Source organism: Poecilia formosa, unplaced genomic scaffold (assembly GCF_000485575.1).
Source record: "Poecilia formosa unplaced genomic scaffold, Poecilia_formosa-5.1.2 Scaffold71, whole genome shotgun sequence".
NCBI classification, from domain to species: domain Eukaryota; kingdom Metazoa; phylum Chordata; class Actinopteri; order Cyprinodontiformes; family Poeciliidae; genus Poecilia; species Poecilia formosa.
In genome coordinates this window covers 519,741-528,320 of record NW_006800010.1, presented here as the reverse complement: position 1 = coordinate 528,320, position 8,580 = coordinate 519,741, and positions in this window count along the sequence as shown.

The following is an 8,580-nucleotide window of genomic DNA, read 5'->3' as shown; positions in this document are numbered from 1 at the left end:
TTATTATTATTATTATTATTATTATTATTATTATTAGTATTATTATTAGTATTATTATTAGTATTATTATTTAGCCATGTCACAGCTTGGGACATTAATCTCCGGTACCAGGGATTTCGGAAGAGAGGAGGTTCGTTAGAGTGAAGCATAGGCTCACGGTGACCCCCTTCGCATCAGTTGTGAAGTCTGACACGCCATTAAAGTTGAGAGCGCGCGGGAGATTTGTGGAGGCACTGACACGGTGTCCTCGTGACGCGTCTCCATTTTTTTTTTATTGACTCGTTGCTAAATGAGGCCACTCCAATTAGCGCTCTGCGGCAGCGTGAGACCGCTGCGCACCTCTGAAGTCTCACGGAAAACAAACACGCATGTTCATACGTTGCTTGCTCTGGATAAACATAGAAAAGGGAAAACCGTCGGAAAGGACTTCAATGTGGAGGATATACGTGATAAGTCTGTGCCACACCGCTCTATTGGTCAGATCCTGGCTCATTTCAGATTTTCTTTTTCTTCCCTAGTTAATCTTATCTAAATTGCCAATAAACCTATATCTTTCTTTTACACGTCTTTAGCTGTTTTAAATATTGACCAAATACCAATCTGACTGTTTGGACATTGTTTAGCATATTTCTAAACAAAAAAAAGTATTAGTTGGTTTAGCCAACGTTGTGTTTCAAAGGTGGAATGTCAAAAGAAGGCTGCTGCTGTTTAAATTTGCAATAAAAGTTGTTTGAGTTGGTGAAATGGTGTTAAGCGAGGATAATGTTCAATATCTTTGTTTAGAATAATTATAAACAGGAAAAGTGGGATCATTGGCAAAAGATAACATTGGACATATGCCACTTGAAAAGAGAAAATCAAAAAAGCATTTTTTTTGTTTGTTCTTTTAAATCAAAAGAATGTGGTTCCCAAACATTCAGCTCCATTGAAGAGCTAAACCAACCTCCACATGTTCATTTCCACTAGATGTTAGTGGTGTAAGTGGAAAGCTCAAATCCTGGCAGTATTGCCTTTAATGAATTAATCATTTGCCCATATTTTTTGATTTAATGTACATATGGTGCCTTAACGCTGTTCAATGGAGAGAAGGTCTTCTCGCTTACGGAGCCGCTTGTCGACATCTGTTTGTCTGTTAAGTCTGAAAATGACACCTTATTCTGCAGTGAGGACGACGAGCCAAAGATAATCAGGAACAGCCTTGAACTGATCCTTTCTGCATCACCATGCTTTGTATTATTAGAGTGAAGGTGATTTTGGGTGAAATCATAGCTGGAACCAAATCCTGCCAGGATATAACTGTATTTTACAACACCCTAAGTGTGACATGGACAAATCCTATAGTTCTCATTTTGTTGTAGACTTTTTGTTTTTAAGCAATGACTTCAAATTATTACTCGATTTACTTTTGCTCTAAATATCTTATGTGGGGTGTCAACTACTTCTCTAACTTAAAATAAAAAATAAAAAATAAAAAACTGGCAAAATCAGACCTCTAGATTGATATGTGAAAGTCATAATAAAACATTTTTATCTGGCAGTATTTCTTCCCTAATTCAGTATGAACAACATGTCATCAAGTCAAATAATCTCTCTATCCTCTGCACACGCACAGAGTCTCAGGGTTTACATGTCCTCTTGTTTTTTTTCTTTCCCTTTCTATTTTATTTTGTCTTTTTTTTCTTTCTTTGGGCTGCGGCCCAAAGCCTTCCAAATATTTTTCAAAGACAACGAGCAATAAATATAAGTTGTTTTGCCTGCCTTGTGTTTTGAGTGAAGATATTTTAAATAAAACGAGTTGCATTTTCTCGCTCCCTAGTGGCTGAATCATTCCAGGAAAAAAAAAAGTGTGCAAAGAAATAAACTGGATTCATAATTCCCCTGGTTACCCTGTTTGTGCAAACACAACTGCTGCTATTCTCTGTGGTGAAGTCAAGATATACTATCTTTTTTTTTTTTTTTGGTAATGTGTGATGGCACCTGATAAACAGGTATAGCAATTTAAGAAATCTTTACTTGCCTTGTGTTGTGTGCACGTTTGGAAACTTTCCATCCTTTTATTATGGAACCTCTTCTGATCCAGAGACGGTTAAGAATGGAATAAAACTGTTACAGTGTTCTCAATCCAGAACTCAGTCCCCTAACCCCTACCCCCAAAGCCCCGTTGTAAAATTTTATTACTTGCTGGAAGCGTGCAGCTAAGCTAGAAACATATTTTCATTCCACATTTGCGCTGACCTTTCAGTCATTCTGACATCTTATCTGTAGGATCACAACACTGCTAAGCAACAAATCAACAGCAGCCGGCTAATGCCGATGCCTCAATCCCAGGCCATCTCTGTAGAGTGTGTGTGCACGCAGCCATTTACAATTATACAAGCAGTGCAGAAAGAGGGCAATTAAAGGTAAAATTTGGCAACAGAATGCGGAAATCAAGGTATCATCAGCGTAAAGGAGAACTTGGCACAAAGCATTTTTTTGCCAGCTGCATCAGCGGGACACAGGTGGAAATGCAAGGCGAGCGACTGCGAGAGCCAGGAAAGACTTGGACCCTGAACGTGTCTGTCTGTGTGGGAGTGTTTGTAGGACTCTGCACCAATCTAACACAGCCAGGATTTATTACACGATGCTGTCAGAGGAAGGCATTTGGACACCCAAGCCCAAGTCGATTCCAAGAGAAGAGGAATGCAAAGAAAACTTCAAAACCAAAAGAAAGTAAACAAAACAGTGGCTGTCTAACAAGAAAATAAAACCAATGAAAAATGCTTCGGTTTAAGGAAGTTGCTGATAAACCCAAACTTAAGTGAGATGTACCAAATACTTCTCAGCAAGCTCCCAAGTGTGCAGCACATAGCCCCGACCTGTTTGCAGCAGCTGACTCCAGCTCCATTTTTACATTTCTGACTCTGACCTTCTTTGATCCCACAGTTAACTGAGTGACACTGTGCGAGGTTTCGGTGAGAATAGATACAAATCGGTGATGTAATAGTGTCACTTTGGTCCCAGAAGCTGCAACGACCTCCAGGATCTCCTCACATGGGATATGAGAAAACACCTTTTTTTGACTACAAGAAACACATCCAGGAGATTTAAAGCGATTCCAGATTCTTATTAAGACACAACAATGTGATACTGGAGTTAACTAGTAGACATGTAAGGGTTAAGGATTCAAAGCACATACAACTCAAGGTCTAATTTTGATGAAAATGCATAAATGAATCAAGCTTTACTTTCTTTTCTTTTCTTGTTGTAGTGCGTATTATCAACAAATTTAGTCTTTCATTAGTGCACCATTTTATGTTTTCGCAAAAAAGATTTATCTGTTCTAACCGAGTAACCAACCGCTTGACAGTTGCAACTGTGATCGTTAAATTTGTTTGCTAATATTAATTTATGAAGAAAACATTTACTGCATTACAAGGCTTTTGTGTGTGTGTGTGTGTGTGTGTGTGTGTGTTATTTCTTTTTCTTTTCTTTTTTTTTTTTCCTGCTTCCTTCCAGCTGCCCGTTGCTCACTCACGGCTTGATTGATAACAATTGGCCCAAATCTGCTGGGTCCAGGTGTTTGCTGTTTATTATTTTCCCTCCTTCTCCAATTAATCACTAATTGGTGTTTTCCACCTGCGATGGAAATTATTATTTCCGCACTTCTGGCAAAATCCTCACAGCAATATATAACAATACTTCCTTGGAAGGATAAATATCACAATCCTTATTGACAAGTGTTTGGGTTTGCAATAAAAGAAAAAAAAAGAAAAAAAAAAGCTATGAAGTCTGAGTGACATAAAGAGCAAAAAAAAAAAACCCGCTCTGATTGGGTCATTGCAGTTCTAGAGGAGTCTCTCGCTTGGCCGAGGTAAGTTCAGTGTGATGGATTTTTATGTCGACATATGGAAGCACTTCACTGCCAGACTGGAATGTGTTTGAATAAGCACTGCAATAATAAAGACCTTTACAATAAAATGTGTCACCTCCACACAGAAAACACAAAAACATTGAGCTTCTTTCATTACTCCGACTCATTTGAAGATGTTCCCTCTCTCTTTTTTTGTGTGTGTGTGTGTGTGTGAGCGGCGTTACTTGAATGCCTGCGCGCTGCAGCTCAGCTTTGCTGAGGTATAATGAAAGCACTCCAGCAAAAGGGCAAATAAAATGTTAACGCTCGTGAAAGGTCAGATCCTTTCACAAGATCAAGTTCTGAAAAACAGCAACGCTTTAAGCGTCTAACAAGGTCTGAACCTGCTAAAAAATTGGGAGCGCTGCAGCTCCACCCTGAATGAAAGTTTATGTTAGAGCAATGTGCGATCCCACATCAGAACAACAGTCAACATATTGCCTCACTAGTACTGTTGTTTATGGCTTTGCTGAGGGCTTCGCAGCAGCTGTGGCATCTCAAAAATGTATGTTACAGATTCAATTTTAAAGCTTTTCACTATTATAATGAAATGCCTGGCAAAGGTATTTGTGCCCATTAAACATTTTTTTTTATATTTTGTCACATTATAACCTTACATTTTAAGGCATGCAAAACTTTTCAGTTCTGAAGTATATATGAAACCTATTCACTGTTTTCCATTTTCCATAAAAAAATAAAAATAAATCTGAATAGCTTGGTGTGCTTTTGTATTGTACACTTCTGCACTCTGGTAACCCCCCCAAAAACATCAAGAACAACCACTTCAATTAAGAACTTGTCTAATAAGCATGAATACATCTTCTTATACTCCGATCACAAGTGCAAGACATGGCCTACCCAATCAGAGATGCAGCCAAAAGTTTTCACTGCCACGTCTGGGGAGCTGCAGAGATCCACAGCTCAGGTGGTGGATTCTGTCAGAAAGTACACCTAAAAGATGCACACTGCACAAATTTGACCATTACTAAGAAGAAAGCATTTGATTGAAGAAAGCCAGAAGTGTCGTTTGTAAAGCAAGCCATAAAATCGACAAAGCAAGTATGTGGACAAAGAGGTTCAGGTCAGAGAAGACCATATATCAACTCTTTGCCTGCATGAAAAACATTATGCGTGAAATGAAATACTGTACATCACACATAATGTACAAAGTGAAACATGTAGTGCATGACAATATGCAGTAGGCATGCATTCCTTCAACAGGGACAGAGAAGCAAAAGTTACTGGGAGGAGGTGTGTGCTAAATAGATGGCTGGTAACAAAGTTGCAAAAGTCTTAAAACCTGGGCAGAGATTCACCCTCTTGTGGGACCAATGACACTGAGCTTACACACAGACCTAAAACAAAACACTAGAATGCTCCAGTGAAAAGTTACGTTTTAAATCCAATCATATATGGGTCTTCTATTTTCTTTTATTTACAAAAAAGAACGAAATGCATACTTTTCAAAACGTTTAAAGTGTGTAGACTTAATCCAAAAAGACAAAAAAAAAAGCTAAACCTTTTCATTGCACTTTACAATTCTACATTGTATTTGTTTATCACATAAAATCTCAAAAAGACACATATGTTCAGTTTGCAAAGTGACAATCTAAAAAAAAGTTCAAAGGATACAATAGCATTTGTTCTGGTACGAATATCAAATCATGGTTTAAGTTGATGTGAACACCTGTTTACTCTCAGCGCAGTAAATATCAGGGCTAATGTTTAGTTGTCAATTGACTTGACTTTATTTAGTTCATTTCTGTAGTATATGACAACCCCCTGCCCTGCATCCACACTTTGTCATTAGACACATAATGCCACACGCAGCAGTGGACTGGGTTATATGGACAAGTGATAAGCTGTCTCTGAAAAGAGCAGAGCCCCCGGTTAAACGTTGCTCCCAATCTGATGTGATGTTACTGTTCATCTGTCATTGCTTCACAGAGAACCGCTGCTCTGTCATCACCGCGCACATAAATGGCTGCATGTTGCTTACCTAATGGTGAGTATAGGAGGATTGTTTTGAAAGCACCCATTTTTGCAAATTATTTCAGCACTTTCGTGTTTAAATCCCCCCGTAATTTGTCTGTGTATGTGGAAAATCTTTAGAAATGATCTTGTTTATCCTTAAAGTCTCAATCTGTAATTGAGTCTTACTGTTTAAACTGTCACTGCTCCGCGGGAGTTGTTTATGCTTTTAATTATGCAAGTGATGAGTTTTGTAAAAGTTGGAAATAAAGGAGTCTGATGTTTAATCCAAATGTTTTAGTGTTTTTCTGCTTTCTCTTGTTGAATAAATGAAACAATTTTCAAGTTTTAGTCACACTTCCCAATCAGGCAAATCAAAATATCTTCTTTCATGCTGAATCCAAAACAGAAATTACAGCCTGTTTATGCAAACATACTCGTAAGGCTTCGCCGACAAGACAGAGTATGAGACACCGTGAGAGTGAACCAAAAAAGGTAGCCAGTTACCCTGCCTTTTTTCCTCAACCCCTCTAGTTAGTACTTCCCATAGGAAGACGGATTGGAACAGGATTAGAGCCCATAGTAACATGTTTAAAATAGTGTTTGCATCAGGCACTGGAAGCTAATTATAACCAAGGGGAGTGTGAAGGATTAGTGTTCTGATCCTGAGGCCTGTTAGACAAAAAGGTGACACAATGCAAAGAGTTTGAACAGTTTATCCTACTGGGATTTTCTCTGTAGTTTCTTTTATGCTGATGTGAATCATAACTGTTGTGTTATGATATGTCCATTGCCACATTATTAGTGCTTCACTAAGGCACTCTTCAAAATGAGAAAGGCTAGAGAACATGCCATTTAAGCAAGTTTGACACCTGCTGAACTTCATAAATCAAGAAATGGTCACACGAAAAAACTCACACTTGTTTAAACTTGCTTATTTCTACAATCCCTTTTACTTTTTTTCTCACAGTGAAGTCCTTAGCAACTTCTAATTATTTCTCAATAACTTCCGGTTTCCCATTTAACCAGTCCTGAAAGTGGAAAAGACGGGGGAGCGTGCCATGTAATTAAAGTGGAATAGTATAAAGATTCAATTGTTGCTTGTTGGGGACCTGGGGAAAAAAAAAAAAAAAGAAAAAAGAAAAAAAAAAGCTTTTTCATGATTTTAAACTCAAGAATGGAGAAGGTAGTCTTCAATTTGATGCAACTTTTTTGTTTATTTAGTGATTTATTTGTCATATTTTTTCATGCTTCTATTATCCTTATATTACTTTCACACCACTCCACACCTCTCTTACCTACCCAAGATGTAAAACGGCAATTCTCTGGTTTTTGGCCTGCCGTCCCAAGCAACCCCCACTTAGCTGTCCCTTTGAAAGCCTCAAGGTGCTTCTGATTTACTGTCGGTGACAAATACAAAGTTTAAAACATTTGGAGCTTTTGGTTGGTGGTGGAAGGTGTTGTGATCAACCTTCCCTGATTAGCTTTAGCTACTTGTAGATCAAACAAATTATGCCTACATGCATTTCACCAGAGGCATCACCCACCAATGGACCTGTTCTAATCCTAAATAACCACCTCGAAATCTCTTTTTGCCCCCCCCCCCGAAGCATGTGTTTCACAACTTCTAAAATTAAATCATCATATTTTCTTCTCCTAAACATCCTCTTTCTTAATCCCCTCTCTTTTGTCTGCAATTAAGTTCATTCAAGTTGATGATTGCTGCATGTGCAGATGGTTTTGGTGAAGCATCAATCTCTGTCAGCGGAGCAATAATGCAGACATTCCATACTGGGACACTTCATGAGCGGAGGAGACACATGGAAGAGGGAGGGAGAATTCCCTAAATCAAATAAAGGCTTGTGTTCTGGCTAAAGCCTAAGAAGCAGCACCCCAGTGAGGATGCACAGGGAATGAAATTATACACAGCACCCCTGGTTACACCGTCTGCATTTTTATATATTACTGTTCTGGAGAGGCTGCAGAGGTTTATCGAATAAATGCAGGATACAATAAAACGTTAATGCCATGAACACATTCATCAATCGGAAATATTAGTTTAGCCCCTGAAATAAATGAATTGATGATTTTAACAAAGCAAGCAGAGGTAACTCTGACAATTTTCCCAAATCATCAGCAAACTTGAAGATTCATCTTATTCACAAGGCTTTCCTGCTCACATCTTTGCCCGATGATCTCGGCTCCCGAAGGCATAAAATGCTTTATCACCCCTGATTCAAAGTCCCCTGACTTTGCGTCCCGACTTGATGTTGATATCATATGAGGCGGATTCTCACATGGAACATATGCAAGAGGCTGCAGGGAGACATGGGATGGAGAATGATAAGACTGGATGCCCTTCATCTTTCTCTCTGAATACAGGGCCTAAGTCAATTTTACTCACAGCGTGAGACTTTCTCCAGCCCCAAGTTTTGAGTAAATCCAATCAACTGTCCGCAGGATTGAGATGTAGTGTGTCACTGATGACAGAGTTTGTTGTAAGGCAAAGATGCAATGCAGCGTTTTTAATAAGATGCTTCCCTATAGACCCACTTAATATACTTATAATATGATGTATCGGAAATATTACGCTAATGTAGACCATCAAACAACCAGGAAGTGTTTATAAGCTTCTTTATAAGCTACTGGATTGGACTGCACGTGCTCTGGACAACAGACTTGTGCTGTTTTTGCCCTTTTGCCACATATAGTTGGTC